The 16946-nt window shown below is 44.5% G+C and overlaps 1 protein-coding gene across 1 annotated transcript in view; it reads left to right on the top strand.

Annotated features, from left to right (window-relative positions):
* The first annotated feature begins 1677 nt into the window (after positions 1-1677).
* The window catches only part of LOC126176058 (uncharacterized), a 152178-nt gene continuing 136909 nt past the window's right edge, over positions 1678-16946 (top strand). Inside the window, exon 1 of the mRNA XM_049923191.1 lies at positions 1678-1841. The gene's annotated coding sequence lies outside the window, so the exon portion shown is untranslated. The remainder of the gene's footprint in view (positions 1842-16946) is intronic.

The raw sequence follows: 16946 nt of genomic DNA, 5'->3' as shown, positions 1-16946 counted from the left end.
GTTGAGTCCAAGCCATGTCCAGTTGCTGCACCACGCCGGGAGGAATAATGTCCGACACGGCATTAGGATATATCTCATGACTTTTCCCACCTCAGTAAGGCCCCTCCAGAAATACTGAACCATACTGCCCCTACAGTCGTCCATAATTGTGAAAGTGTTGCCGGTACAGCATTTTGTGTTCGAACTGACCCCTCTGTTATATACTACAGTATTAATGTTCAATGTGTTATGTATTGGGCGACAGAGGTGGCCAAATTGTATGCTCATATTGTCGAGGATGTTCTTCAAATCAGTCGCGAAAAACTGAGGCCCGGTGACATAGCCCATTGGCATCCGTGAAGGTTCCAATGCTGTTTGGGAACATGAAGTCCATGAATGTCTACAAATGGTCTCCAAGAAGCCGAACATAACCATTTCCAGTCAATGATAGGTTCAGTTGGATCAGAGGATCCACACCAATATGGACCCACCACCAGCTAGCACAGTGCCTTATTGAAAACCTGGGTCCTTGGCTTCGTGGCCTCCGCGCCACACTGAAACTCTACCGTCAGCTCTTACCAACTGAAATAGGGACTCATCTGACAAGGTCACGGTTTTACAGTTGTATAGGGTCGAAAAAATATGGTCACGAGCCCAGGACAGGCGCTGCAGGTGATGTCGTGCTGTTAGCAAAGATACTCCCGTCGATCGTCTGTCTACTGCCATAGCCCATTAATGACAGATTTTGCCCCATTGTCTTAACGGATACGTTTGTCGTACAGTCCGCATTGATTTCAGCGGTTAGTTCACGCAGTGTTGCTTGTCTGTTAGCACTGAATGCTCTTCGCAAACGTCACTGTTCTCGGACATTAGGTGAAGGCTGCCGACCTCTGCGTTATCCGTGGAGAGACGTGATGCCTGAAATTTTGTATTCTGTGCATAATGTTGATATTGTGGATCTCGGAATACTGAATTCCCCAACGATTTCCAAACTGGAATATCCATTCAGCGTTCAAAATCTGTTAATTCCCGTCGTGCGGCCATGGTCACGTCGCAAACCTTTCCACACGAATCACCTGAGTACAAATAATGCATTGCCTTTCTGTACCTTCTGTAGGCGGTACTTCCGTCATCGGTATTTGTGCATAACTTTGTCCCGTAAGTTTTGTCAACTGAATGGATGTTGCACGTCGATGTAGCACTTCGTGGCCTGACAGAAAATCTTTTTTCTTTTCAGCATAAATACAGGAATGAAGATGAACAGGACAATGACCAGCTAGTGAACATTTGATGGCAATCGTGTGACACTGACGATAGACTACGACTGAAAATGAAGCGTGAAGTTAAAGTGTTGTGGTGGGCCAGCGTGGCCGTGTTGTGCGCAAGCGTGTGTTTAGGGGAAAGTGTTGACTCGGACACTGCGACGAGAAATAGCCAGAAGGACAAAGAACTTAGTGGCAGAGCCAGTTCGAATAATACGGAGGGAGAGGCGGCGACGTGGTGCCCGTCGTGCGCGGTGAACTCGCTGGTGGAGGAGATGCGGCGCGACTGCGGCGAGCGGCCTGGGGGCGGGCAGGCGCCGCCGCCGGATGTGGTGGCCTGCGCGGAGGCGGTGCTAGGGAGGCTGCTGCAGCGCGCCGAGGACCGCGACGTGCTGCCACTGGCGCCAGGCCTGGCGCTGCGCCGCACCACCGGGGGCGGCGGGGGCGGAGGTCGCAGCGCCGCGGAACCGCTTGCGACCCGCGTGGGTCGCTTCCTCCGCACGCACGCCCTCACCGTCTCCCTGCGCGACGCGTGGGCAGCCCTCTCCGGGTCTCGTGCATCTACCGCCGCCAGAAGCTTCTTTGGCCTCTTCCAACCAGGTAACTCCACCTCCACGTCTAATTTCACCAGTCTAAGTTATTTTGGTAACTTCTGTTAAGTCACCCAAAGTAGTATGGGCGTTCAATACGTAATGCTACAAATGTTCCTCCCGGTCAATTTAGTTGAAAAAAATGTGGATTTTGATGCTGGACCCTACCAATAGTATGATTTTATACAATACATCACTTGTTTCTATTAAAAAATTCGTCAATGGAGTAGAAGGAGTTGGCCACTAGCAAGTCTTTCAGGCTCCTTTTAAAATGATCTTTATTTGCAACTAAATTTTTTATGTTTGCTGGCAAATTATTGAAGATGAGTGTTCCTGAGTAGTGGACCCCTTTTTGAACTGAAGTAAATGCTTTTAAGTCCTTGTGCAGATCATTTTTGTTCCTCGTCTTGTATGTATGAACTGAGCTCTTTGTTGGAAAAAGAGATATATTATTTAGGACAAATTTCACTATGTTGTTGTTGTTGTTGTTGTTGTCTTCAGTCCTGAGACTGGTTTTATGCAGCTCTCCATGCTACTCTATCCTGTGCAAGCTTCTTCATCTCCCCGTACTTACTGCAACCTACATACTTCTGAATCTGCTTAGTGTATTCATCTCTTGGTCTCCCTCTACGATTTTTACCCTCCACGCTGCCCTCCAATGCTAAATTTGTGATCCCTTGATGCCTCAGAACATGTCCTACAAACCGGTCCCTTCTTCTAGTCAAGTTGTGCCACAAACTCCTCCCCAATTCTATTCAATACCTCCTCATTAGTTATGTGATCTATCCATCTAACCTTCAGCATTCTCCTGTAGCACCACATTTCGAAAGCTTCTATTCTCTTCTTGTCCAAACTATTTACCGTCCATGTTTCACTTCCATACATGGCTACACTCCATAAAAATACTTTCAGAAACGACTTCCTGACACTTAAATCTATACTCGATGTTAACAAATTTCTCTTCTTCAGAAACGCTTTCCTTGCCATTGCCAGTCTATATTTTATATCCTCTCTACTTCGACCATCGTCAGTTATTTTGCTCCCCAAATAGCAAAACTCCTTTACTACTTTAAGCCTCTCATTTCCTAATCTAATTCCCTCAGCATCACCCGATTTAATTCGACTACATTCCATTATCCTCGTTTTGCTTTTGTTGATGTTCATCTTATATTTTCCTTTCAAGACACTGTCCATTCCGTTCAACTGCTCTTCCAAGTCCTTTGCTGTCTCTGACAGAATTACAATGTCATCGGCGAACCTCAACGTTTTTATTTCTTCTCCATGGACTTTAATACGTCCGAGTTTTTCTTTTGTTTCCTTTACTGCTTGCTCAATATACAGATTGAATAACATCGGGGACAGGCCACAGCCCTGTCTCACTCCCTTCCCAACCGCTGCTTCGCTTTCATGCCCCTCGACTCTTATAACTGCCATTTAATTTCACTAAGGAACAAATATACTGAGAGGCAGTTGTTAGTATACCCAGTTCTTTGGAGAGGTTTCTACAGGACGTCCGTGAATTTACTCCACAAATAATACATATTACACGCTTTTGGACTCTGAAAACTTTTGTTTGACTTGAAGAGTTACCCCAAAATATTATACCATATGACATTATGGAATGACAGTAGGCAAAGTATGCAAGCTCTTTCATTTTTATGTCGCCTGTGTCTGCTAACACTCGAATTGCAAATACAGATTTGTTAAGGCGTTCCTGCAGTTCTGTGGTGTGCTCCTTCCAACTGAATTTATTATCAAGTTGTAATCCTAGGAATTTAAGACTCTCAACCGCTTCTATCTGCTCTTTTTCATACTTTATGCATATGCTCCGTGGAAACCTCTTACAGGTTCTGAATTGCATATAGTGAGTCTTTTCGAAGTTTAATATCAGTGAGTTGGCTTTAAACCATTTATTAATATCCATGAAAATATCATTAGAAGATATTTCTAGAACTACACTCGACATACTATTTATTGCAATATTGGTGTCATCTGCAAACAAAACGCACTCTGCTTCTGGCAGTGTAACTGATGAGAGATAATTAATGTACACAAGAAAAAGCAATGGCCGTAAGATGGATACTTGTAGGACACCACATGTAATTTCTTCCCATTCTGAGGATGACTGATGACTTAATTCACTAGTCCCTTACACTGACACCCTTTGTTTCCTGTTAGCAAGGTATGACTTGAACCATTTTTCAGCACTGCTTGTGACACCGTAGAATTCTAATTTATTTAAAAGGATGTTGTGGTTCACACAATCAAATGCCTTTGGCAAATCAGAAACTGTCACTGAGTTCCTGTTGTTGCAAAGCCAGAGCATCACAGATATTCATAGGCGCTTGTACAATGTCTGCAAAGACCTCACAGTGAAAAAAAGTACGGCGAGTCGTTGGACGAGGCGCCTGTCATCATTTTTTTTTTTGTATAATATCGTCACAGGAAATGAAACATGGGTTTATCTCTTCGAGCCGGAAACAAACTGGCAGTCCGTGGTCTATCGCCACACCACCTCTCCTGTCAAGATAAAGCCCACGTGTTCGTCACCACGTAAGTGCAAACGAACTTCTCCTCCTCCATGATAACCCAAGGCCTCAGACAAGTCTGCACAACCGAGAGGAGCTCACAAAACTTCACTGAACTGTTCTTCCCCACCCTCCCTACAGCCCGGATCTCACACCTTCCGACTTATGTTGAAAAACAGTACTTAGTAGCCAAAACAGTGGGGATGAAATACTGAATGAAATCCACTTGCTTTCAGAAAAAGAGGTGTTTCATTACTTACTGAACGCACCTCGTACCGAAATGACAAGAAAAGGTCGTTGAACACTTCACCATCTTTGTTTCTTTCTTTTTGTTTTATTATTTTCTTATTTTAATTTTATTTTGGTAAAAACCGTTAGCGTACGGTTATTTCATTTAATTTCGTAGTCGTAAATAGCAATATGAGGAACAATATTCCCCGCTGTTTCGTTTTCCAATACGGGGAGATCGGGACGAGCAGGGTTATTCTTGATTACCTCTTGCGTTTTAGAACACGCCTGAGCAGCGAGTACAGGACATACAGAAAAATCTAGTACCAGTCGGTAGAGCATCTCTCCAAGTTTTTTAGTCACATTAAATGTGCTGACTATGAGCACCGTTTGTGACATTGTGAACGTCAAATACGTCCCTGTATTTATTGACACAAATTGTCCAGAAGGGCCCCACTGTAGCTCGTTGTGCTAATATGCCCAATTGGTTGCCTATCTGCAGGCACAAATTAATTCATTTCGGCAATGCGAAGCGGAGCAGAGCAAGGTGCAAGCTGCAATTATAAGAATTCTGCGGATTGTTAGCACACATCTGTTTACCAATGGGGCACTTACGTAGAGAAATTACATGCAGCAAATTCTCACTGCTTCTCAACCTATCGTGCTATACATACATACCATTGGTAGTGAAAGGTTGAGCTGTAACCTTTAGCTTCCTTTTATTTCTCTCATCGGTCTTATGACTGTTTCGATGTGACCCGACACGAATTCCCCTACCGCACTAACGTCTTCATTCCACAGTTGCACTTGCACCCTACGTTTTCACTTATTTGTTCGATGATTTCCTATCTTAGTTATTCGCTAAAGCTCGCTATAGTACTATTATGTTGCTTGTTCGCCGGTACTGCGAAGAACCTCCTTATCCTTTATCTAATTAGGCCAGCTAATTTTCAACATTGTTTTTTTTTTCCACCACATCTCAAACACCTCGATTCTCTTCAGTTCCAGTTTCCCCAAAGTCCTTGTTTCACTACCATACAATGCTGTGCTCCAAATGTACATTTCCGGAAATACCTTTCGTAAGTTAAAGAGCGCGTTTCATACTACTCGGCTTCTACACTTCTGGAAATGGAAAAAAGAACACATTGACACCGGTGTGTCAGACCCACCATACTTGCTCCGGACACTGCGAGAGGGCTGTACAAGCAATGATCACATGCACGGCACAGCGGACACACCAGGAACCGCGGTGTTGGCCGTCGAATGGCGCTAGCTGCGCAGCATTTGTGCACCGCCGCCGTCAGTGTCAGCCAGTTTGCCGTGGCATACGGAGCTCCATCGCAGTCTTTAACACTGGTAGCATGCCGCGACAGCGTGGACGTGAACCGTATGTGCAGTTGACGGACTTTGAGCGAGGGCGTATAGTGGGCATGCGGGAGGCCGGGTGGACGTACCGCCGAATTGCTCAACACGTGGGGCGTGAGGTCTCCACAGTACATCGATGTTGTCGCCAGTGGTCGGCGGAAGGTGCACGTGCCCGTCGACCTGGTACCGGACCGCAGCGACGCACGGATGCACGCCAAGACCGTAGGATCCTACGCAGTGCCGTAGGGGACCGCACCGCCACTTCCCAGCAAATTAGGGACACTGTTGCTCCTGGGGTATCGGCGAGGACCATTCGCAACCGTCTCCATGAAGCTGGGCTACGGTCCCGCACACCGTTAGGCCGTCTTCCGCTCACGCCCCAACATCGTGCAGCCCGCCTCCAGTGGTGTCGCGACAGGCGTGAATGGAGGGACGAATGGAGACGTGTCGTCTTCAGCGATGAGAGTCGCTTCTGCCTTGGTTCCAATGATGGTCGTATGCGTGTTTGGCGCCGTGCAGGTGAGCGCCACAATCAGGACTGCATACGACCGAGGCACACAGGGCCAACACCCGGCATCATGGTGTGGGGAGCGATCTCCTACACTGGCCGTACACCACTGGTGATCGTCGAGGGGACACTGAATAGTGCACGGTACATCCAAACCGTCATCGAACCCATCGTTCTACCATTCCTAGACCGGCAAGGGAACTTGCTGTTCCAACAGGACAATGCACGTCCGCATGTATCCCGTGCCACCCAACGTGCTTTAGAAGGTGTAAGTCAACTACCCTGGCCAGCAAGATCTCCGGATCTGTCCCCCATTGAGCATGTTTGGGACTGGATGAAGCGTCGTCTCACGCGGTCTGCACGTCCAGCACGAACGCTGGTCCAACTGAGGCGCCAGGTGGAAATGGCATGGCAAGCCGTTCCACAGGACTACATCCAGCATCTCTACGATCGTCTCCATGGGAGAATAGCAGCCTGCATTGCTGCGAAAGGTGGATATACACTGTACTAGTGCCGACATTGTGCATGCTCTGTTGCCTGTGTCTATGTGCCTGTGGTTTTGTCAGTGTGATCATGTGATGTATCTGACCCCAGGAATGTGTCAATAAAGTTTCCCCTTCCTGGGACAATGAATTCACGGTGTTCTTATTTCAATTTCCAGGAGTGTATTTGCCACGAATCCTCTTTTTGGCTGTGCTGGCCTGTTTTTTGTGTCCTGTTTGCTTTGTCCGTCAGGGATTATTTCGCTTTCAAGGTAGCAGAATTCCTTAATTCGCCTGCTCAGTGAGACCAATTGTTATGTTAATTAGCGCTAATCTCATTTCTGCTACTTCTCGTTACTTCCGTCTTTCTCTGGTTCACTCTCAGGCGTATTCTGTACTGATCTACTTACATTGTAATTCTTCTTGACCTTCACTGGGAACAGCAATGTCATTAGTGAATCTTTCCATTGACATGTATTTTCCTCTTTAACTTCAATCCCACTTTTGAAATTTTCTTCTCTTTCCACCGGTGCTTGTTCGATGTACACATTGAGCAGTAGGCGAGAAAGACTGCATCCCTGTCTTACACCCTTTCAATCTGAGCACTACATCATTGGTACCTCCTTCTTTATTGTCTACTTTACGCTCTTGTATATATTGTATATTATAGGTCTTTCCCTGTAGTTTACCTCTATTTGTCTTGGAATTTGGAATATATTGCACCACTTTTTACAATCTCGAACGCTTTTTAATCGTAAGAACATTTCTAGATTTTTCGTAAATCTTGCTACCATTATCAGTCACAACGTCAGAAATGCGTATCTCGTGCCCTTTTCTTCCGAAAACCACACTGATTATCTAAGAGATCCTTAATTTTCTTTTCTATTCCTCTGTGTCAGTATCTTGGAACACTATTTCGGGACCCAAACACTGTGGAAAGTGACCGATATCGAGGAGGACTCCTAATGGTGCATTTAGAGATTATGTTTACCACTCAAGCCCCCTTTCATGAAACTGTACGGATGAATGGGTTTGGTTTAACTGCTGTCAGGTATCATGATGAGATCTTGGGACCTCATCTGCAGTTGTTACGAGGTGCTGTCGGCCCAGACGTCGTATTAATGGACTATAATGTTCGACATCATAGACCACGTTGGTTGATATTTTGGCGGCATGCATCACGTCAGCATCAGCCAGCCACTCTCCAAGACTGCGAGCAGCTCTGCAAGAGACTAATGAAATCATTCACAGCATGTCTCGTCGTTTTGAGGCCTGTATTGCTGCCAGAGGTGGTCACGCCCTACTCTGAGCACATTAACCACTTGTCGGAATGTGTGTGCTAATCCGTTAAGCTGAAAAAAACGAAGGACGTTGTTGTCTACATTTATGCATGTTGCACCCGTTTGCACATTAACCACTTGTCGGAATGTGTGTGCTAACCCGTTAAGGTGGAAAAAACGAAGTACGTTTTTGTCTACATTTATGCATGTTGCACCCGTTTGCAATCTGTATTCTTTACATTGTTTATAGTTTACTATCACCTGTTTACACTGTTTTGTGGCAAAAGAGACCCAACCTTGTAACATTTTCTTTTTTTGCTTTTATTTTGGACACTAGTGTGTGTTACACTTTCATGCTCCCCTGCACAACATTCAAATACCTGTAAAGTGCAGTGCCGTGATACGTCTACAGACTCAAATGGAATACTGTATTTTACGTACATAGTCACTCCGGCAACCACCAAGGAACTCCTTGAAAAACAGGCAGCTAATCTGTGGTGTCACCGCCAGACACCACACTTGCTAGTTGGTAGCCTTTAAATCGGCCGCGGTCCGCTAGTATACGTCGGACCCGCGTGTCGCCACTATCAGTGATTGCAGACCGAGCGCCGCCACACGGCAGGTCTAGAGAGACTTCCTAGCACTCGCCCCAGTTGTACAGCCGCTTTGCTAGCGATGGTTCACTGACAAATTACGCTCTCATTTGCTGAGACGATAGTTAGCATAGCCTTCAGCTACGTCATTTGCTACGACCTAGCAAGGCGCCTTTATCATTTGCTATTTATCTTGTGATGCCTGTACCGTCAGACCGATGTTCACCAATTATGGATTAAAGTTAAGTGTTCCAGAAGCTACGTACCTTTTTTTGCTAGTATAATTACTTTACCTGTTCCAGACCTCACGCCAGCCTGCGTGAGCTTAAACGCGTGCCTTTCGGCTTTCTCAGAGTGGCCCGGTTGTCTTGCCAAGTCACAACATAATCTGTATCCTGGTAAAGAAAGCCTCTGAACATATTGGAAAGCACGTTCTTAGCGATAGACACCCCATAACACTCATAAACTAACCTTAATTACAACAAGTGACATTCCAAAAGTTCTGAGAAAACGGATTATTTTACATATATCGTACAGTAATCCTTAGTCAAAATTAAATACTTGAGACAATATATGGAGTTACAAAGCTGTACGGCAATTGGAAAAAAAGTGTTTCACTCTCGAACAGGTTTTCCATCCACGTGCTGAACGTCGCTCAGCGGCGAGTGGCTCTGGAAACTGGATATTGGACGAACCAGCAAAAAAACGTGATTAACGGCAACAAACACTCTACAGAAATGTCAACATTAACAGCAAATCACCAGCAATATCATTGTTCTCGTAACACATCAACAGCTATGAGTACACAAATGTGAACTTTAAATAACATTACCAACGTCGTCGTTCTGGACTTGGATTCAAACCCAGCACCTATAGCCATTGCTAATTAAGCTAAGCCTTGTTTGTGCCTTATTGAGACCCGATCGCTAGGCATAAAGAGACGTGAAGTATAGACGTTTGCACCAGTATCAGTTATCAATTCAGATCGTGAACATAAATGACGAAAATGTTTGTACTGAACTGGGAATCCTGTTACAACAGTTACCTTCCCGGGAACTACCCCGAACGACGTCATTCACAAGGAACAAGGTATGCTCATGTTTAAAATTGAAATGCCATCATGTAAAGCTTGTGACAGGGGTGCGAACCCATCACCTAATCGGATTTTTAAAGAAGTACGTAAAATCAGAAGTTAAAAATCAAATGTTTTCACCAATAGCGAGATGTTGGAACCTTAAATGACGATAGAATTGTTTTTGCCTGACTGGGATTCGAACCCAGCATTTAGCGCCGTCGTTTTCTAGCCAGGAACAGAAGATAAATAGCTATTGTTGGTTCACCAGTTGCGAGATGTGCGCATTTTTAGCTAGACATCAGGCGACGAAAAGTTCTGTGCTGAATGGAATTCAAACCCTGCACACGTGGTCATAAGACACTTTAACTATCAAATTCTTTTCCAGTAATAGCTAGGAGTGGCATGTTTGTACTTTCAATGATGTGATGGAAAACACTCTGCTGGCTAGAAGTTGAATCCACAAAATATCGTCGTTGGTGATCATAACGAACACAACGTCAAACCTAAATGGAGAGGAATGTTTGATCTTGGAAGGATGTAAGGAAACGTTTGACCTTGTAATGTTGTCATAAAAAGCTCATCATGTGGCTGTGAATTGAAACGAACACGTTACAGGTGGCAACGCACGAAGAGACGTTAAAAATGCAACTATTTTTCACTAGTAGTTCGGAGTGCACATGCTAGAGCTTGAAATGAAATAATGAATATTTTGTGCTGATCAGGATTCGAAACCAGATAGGTGCCTTTCGAGGAGGCCTAGAAGAGTTTGCAGTCTTGGGGAACACAGTGAAATCGAATTCGATCCCAGTCCAGCAGCACAATTTTCAACGTCTCAGTTTCAAATAAAGTAAGAGCCTCGTGAACTTACATCGCCATTGGTTCATTAAATGAAATACGTTTTCTAGTTTACGACGGCTTGCTGGTGACAGAGTCTCTGTCCTTCCGGAGTTTCTCCATCTGTGACAGCTCAAACGAATGCCGCTCTGCCCCAGTCGACAACGAAGGGATGTTATACTGCGGATATTGAACTACGGAGCTTACGGGCGTTCTGCACTTGGCGTTAGTAGGGGTGAAGGAGAGTTACTTGTGTGTGTTAAAAATCTACGCCTGACGTGAGATGTGAACCTACACGTTTTACGCATCTATGCAAGATTAATCCACCAGGCCACAGAACCCCCTGCCAAGCACATAATTCTGAATTGAAGAGTATTCATTTAGATGTAGATGCAGATGTCAAGGGACGGGTAATAGGAAGAAGGGCGGGATCTGAGAATGGATAGGAGTGCAGAATATAAACGTGAAATGCTTGCAAAATATTGCTTACTTAGATGAGTGCCACAGTTAGTTTTATCTTAGGACCGAGAGATAAGGAAGGACTGTTTTCAGAACGAAGAATGGGTTATAGGGTAGGGGAGATCAAAGAATACGGTTTCGTAGGTGTTGAGAGGAATGATGGAGAGTAAAGACAGCAGCAATTAAAAGAGAAACTGTAGCGTCAATGGAAACCGCTAGATTTGCTTATAAAGTTTTGGTTGAATGGAATAGATTGCGGTCAGAGCGTCAGAGAGAGAGAGTGTGTGAGAGAGAATAGAGGAGATATTAACAACGAGTAAACATAACATGAAATCGTTTGCGTATTGTGTGGAGGACGGAGGGTGTATTCATGATGGAGGGGAGGAGAGAGATGTACTTGAAACAACAAAAACTACTGTGACAGAGTCCATCTACGCTGATTAGTTTGTAAGTATCTAGACAAGGTATCAATGAAGTCAAAATAGAATATTTAACAAACTTTATATTCAAAAGAAACCCACTTGAATTAAAAAGGCAACTCAAAGGAAAACTAACCCATACTGTATCTTTTCTGTTACCACGTGATCTTCCACTAGCTCCCAATGAGAAAAAATGACGAAAAAGAAGACATAACAAAACATTTAAGGACTCTAATATTTTATCCAGGCTCCTTCATTATTTTGTACTTCTATCATGCGTCTTGGAACAGAATGTATAAGCCGTCGGACGTAACAGCCTGAAGAAGCAACTTCTTCCCAGGCTTCCAGGACGCAGTCCCAAAGAGCGTCCGCAGTAGTTGGTTGGTTTCGTGGCCAGTTCTCTGTTAATGTTCTGGCGACCTCAGCCCAGATGTTTTCCATGTGGTTCATATCAGCCGCCCGTGGCGGCCAGTCCATGACGTTGACGCCAATCGTGGAGAGCCGCTGCTGAACAAATGCAGACTTGTGAATGGGAGAATGGTCCTCTTGCAATGTGACGTCCCCTTCTGCGTACAGCATTCGCACTGACGGAAGCATCACATTTTCCAATATGTGGGCATACTGCACTCTGTCCAGAGTTCCTTCTATTCTGCGAAGAATTCCCGCCCCTCTCGCAGAAATCCAACCACAGCAGGCAACAGATAGCCGGCTACTTCTTCTCGTCGTGGTTACATTTTCGCTTAAATGGAGAGTCCCTTGCGGGCTGTAAACGATTCATGGATCGTCGTTATTGGTGGAAAACAGCTTCTCATCAGTGAAAATGACGTTTTCCCACGACGCCCTCAGATGGAGCTCCGCAAATGCTAGCCGGTATAAAATGTTGTCTTCGCTGAGCTCTTGTTTCACGGCGGATCGTCGTGCATGCAGTCCAGCGTCCCTCAGCCTTCGGCGAATCGTGTCACTGGAGTCGGGGAAGTTGGTCTCCCGCCGCAACTGCTTCGCGTTCAGAAAGGGATTTTCTCTGCTCCTAGACACTTCCTGCTGTGAGCTCACTCTCTTCCTGCCTGAGCCAGGAACCCTGCTGGTGGTGCCTCTTTCAAGGCAGATCCTCCACCATCTCGTTGCAGTGGTATGTGGTACGCCATACCGTCTGCCAGCTTCTCTGATGGAACATCCTCCTTCTTCAATGAGAGCGACGACTCTATCTCGAATAGACCTCTCCCAGTGAGCCAGTACGGCAAGCAGCCTGATGTGTATTTCTGCTTGCCGCTCTTATACTGATGCCAGGAGAGGAGGTAAACATATTTACGTCAAACGGAGCGGCAGAGGCAGAGGCATGCGGCGCAGCCGTGCTAGCTCGTCCCGGGCTGTTGGCCCACCAACGCCACCGCCAGCTCGCTAACTTCCGTCTCGCCTCGGCCAGCCTGGCTGGCCCGTAGCTCGCGAGCCGCGGCTAGTACAGACCCGGGCCGCATGGCCACGATCACCTCTTGAAGGATCAAAAGTTGCCCCTAACCTACCCAAGTCTGTAGTATAAACTAACGCAGCTACAGCTATTATGCTATAACATGTGCAGTCACACCTACAGTTGACGATTCAATCAAATATTTGACGAACAATACGTTCAAAAATAAATTTATTTTAAACGTAGCTAACACAAAATATTTCACCTAGCTAGCAATAGCACGACGCATTTATAACATGTACTCAGTGTCTCTGAAACAATACATGCTGCACGACGGAAATTAGTTTTTGCTGAGGCACTTCATTTACATGTCAATGATACACGACTAATAGAGAACATTGCTCTTTACGGCAGTCAATCCACTTGTAAATTAACACCATGATATCGCAGATATTAGGCAACACGTTACCAGGGATGAGAAAGGCCTTAAGGTCTGCAGCTAAACATGCTACTCCTAGCTACTATTGAATAAGAATTTGATTATTAACGTGTCTTCAAATCCATGTGTGCGGCGTTCGACTCTCAGACAGCATAGACGTTTTCGTCACCTTATTTCTAGTTAAACGTGCGCACATCTCGCTAATGGTGGACCAACACTGGACATTTCTCGTCTGCTCCTGATTAGACAAGGACGGCGGTAGGTGCCTGGTTCGAATGCCGGTCAGGCAATACAACTTCAGTAGTCATTTAAGGTTCCACCCTCACAACTGGTGACAAACTGTGATATCTACATTTTGATTTTACGTACTTATTCAACAATCCGATTAGGTGCTGGGTCCGCATCCTTGTCACCAGCACTACATGATAGCATTTCAATTTTAAACATGTGCATCCTTTGTTCCTTGACAATGCAACAATATACAACATCTTTCGATGTTTATTACCAAGAAGGTAGTTGTCATGTTAGGGTTCCTGGTTCCGTACAAACATTATCGTCATTTACGTTCAAGTTGAGAACTGATAATTGATACTGGTGCAAACGTCAATATTTGACGTCTCTTTCTGCCTAGTTATGGAGTCTCGATAAGGCACAAAGCTTTGCTTGGTTAACAATGGCTTTACGTTCTGAGTTTGCCTCCGGATCCAGAACGAAGACGTTGGTCATATCATTTAAAGTACAACATTGTGTACAAGTAACTGTTGATGAGTAATGTGAACAATGATATTACTTGTGATTCGCTGTTAATGTTGGGATTTCCGTAGAGTGCTTGCCGCCGTTAATCACATTTTCTTTTAACTGCTTAGTATTACATGAAGTTGATGCGAAATCACTCCCCTTTGAACATTGAACGACGTTCAGCATGTTTGGGCAAACCTTTTAGACAGTAAAGAACTTGTTTCCAATTGCCCTACCACTTCATAAATCCATATACTGTCTCAAATATTTAATTGTGCTTAAGGATTACTGGACGATTTATGTGACAAAATTAGTTGTCCCACAACTTTCGAAATGCCACTTATTGTAATTAAGTTTAGTTTACAAACGTTAAGGACTGACTGATTTCTTCTGTACTATCGTGGTGTTACTTTACATCTGGATGGACTGTCATAAAGGCCGCTGTTCTCTAGTAGTCTCTAGCAGTACCCATTGTGTATCTTACGACGACTGTACTGTGGAGGATTGCGACGATGTGCAACACAGATATGCCATGTTGGTTGCATATATTCACGTGCAGCCTACACGTTGGAATTCAGGCGTGACCCTTTTTTTTTTTTTTTTTTTTTTTTTTTTTTTTTTTTTTTTTTTTTTTTTGCTGTCGAGTGTACCAATGAGCAGTTCACTAACTTTACCTCTAAAAAGTCTTATATTTTGATGAAATTTGTTCTTTCACTATCTGGATACCTGACCTCCTTTGAAGGCGTTTCCTTTGTTACAGGGACTGCTTTTAAGCAGGGATACCTATCAGCTGACTTCAGTCTAAAAAAGTGCACCTATAACACCAACTACTACAGGAATTTTCCATGAGAGATCCCACCATCAACCACTACACTGTCACCTATAAACTTTGCCACCTCCCCGTCCCATATGTATTGACGTGCAGGACATTCCTAGTCAAAACCGATCTATTGATGGACTCAACTGGCACTACTGCACTGTGAGCCATGCCCTCCGACATCAGCGCCTTCTCCAGCCCCATGTTAAGACGTCTAACAGCAGTATTAAGATGAGGTCGATCATGACGCTGAAACAGTTGCGCTAAGTGCACATTAGTGCCAACACATAGACTACATATCTTTACCAGCTCGTCACCTACATCATACCTTGTTCCTATCAAGACTATTCCCAGTTCCACCCACAACCACTACCAGATCCTCTTTCGTAAAATTCGTACATAACTCCCCTTAAGTCACCTGAGAGAACCCTGCACTACTCCTCACAATGCTGATGACCTGGTACTCACTCCCCAAAATTTCCTGAAAATGTTGGCACTCACCTCTGCCATGCGAACTACCTAGCAGCAGAATTTTCTTCTTTGTGTTAGAACTCGCAATTAACTTAGGTTCCCTAACTGCTGAGGACTGCTGCATGTTTCCTACACCTACAACTACAAGAGGCTCATCTCCACTAAAGTCCGACAGTTGATCAAATCTAATGGTTATACGCAAAGTACATCTGTCTGAATATCTAGCACCACATTAATAAAGCTGAAAGATTCCATTCTCCACATTGATTCAGTGGCGTCGTTGAGACTCACAGGGAAGAGTCGGACGTCCTCGGTGGCGATGGACAGTAAATATCGTCATGAAAATCTTTGGAAGAGACCTATGTCCGGGGGTGGATATCTAGAGGCTGAAGAAGACTGCTTCGCGCTACGTATTATTCCGAGGTCAGAAGTTACGCACTCTTAGCTATGTGCAGCGTTGCGAGACAAATTGGGCCACGCAGAGCTCTGCTGATTGACAAGGTGGTTATAATTAAACTTTCTCTGTCTGAGCCAGCTTGGACAGAAGACTATTTACCTTATGGGTATCCAAATCACCCGATAATATTACCCTCAAATTTCCACAGAAATGTAATGTAGTGGCATGTTTTACAATTTGTCAAATGTGTCTCGCTCATTAAAACACCACTGTCTAGCTAGCAACTTGGCTTCGCTATCTGTTGTGAGATCCCGCTTTATATATAATTCTGCCCCAGTCACTAAAGGGCAGAAAAAGTTACCTAGGGAAACCAGAGAAAGATTAATTGGAAATCCATAACCGCACACGGAAACGCACTTTTTATTTCTGTAGTCTTTCCGCATTTGAAAAGTTATAAACTAATTACGTAAATACGGTAACTCTTTTTCATTCAATACACCGTTCCACTCCCCTCTGACAAATATAACGTAAATAATTACTGATCAGTGTACATGTTGCCTAGTTGTCATTAACATCCTTTTGTATTTCATCTAATTATCTGATGCAACGACTACTTTTTATAGCCATCTTGTCTCTACCATCATCATCTGTGTCAACTTCCTGTCAGTGGGCTAGCACTCGAACTCTAGCTGAAGGAAGAAGCTTTGGTTTCCAGCTTAGAGATATCTGCTTGTCTAAAGCGTACGTCCCGCAGTTCTAGCAAAACAAGAAACTCAATAAAAAGTTCTTATATTCCGAAAAGTATGAATTAATATTTTTACTGTTTTTGCTTCGTTGTCAGTGCATTTGGAAATTCGGCCATACACATCGGCAACTCTCGTGACAGACTCATTGATATATGCTGCTCTACGTGAGACTTTATTTACGCAATACACTTTGTAGGCACAACAAGAAATAGAAGACTAAACCGCAGATCAAGAATGCCAGGTTTTCTGGACAACTGAAACAAAACACAAACAAGGCATTTCTCTGTGCTAACTGTCAACTAACTCTATAGGGTATAAGACAATCTATGCT

Source organism: Schistocerca cancellata, chromosome 3, assembly GCF_023864275.1.
Source record: "Schistocerca cancellata isolate TAMUIC-IGC-003103 chromosome 3, iqSchCanc2.1, whole genome shotgun sequence".
NCBI lineage: Eukaryota > Metazoa > Arthropoda > Insecta > Orthoptera > Acrididae > Schistocerca > Schistocerca cancellata.
This window is presented reverse-complemented; position numbering and strand designations above follow the sequence as displayed.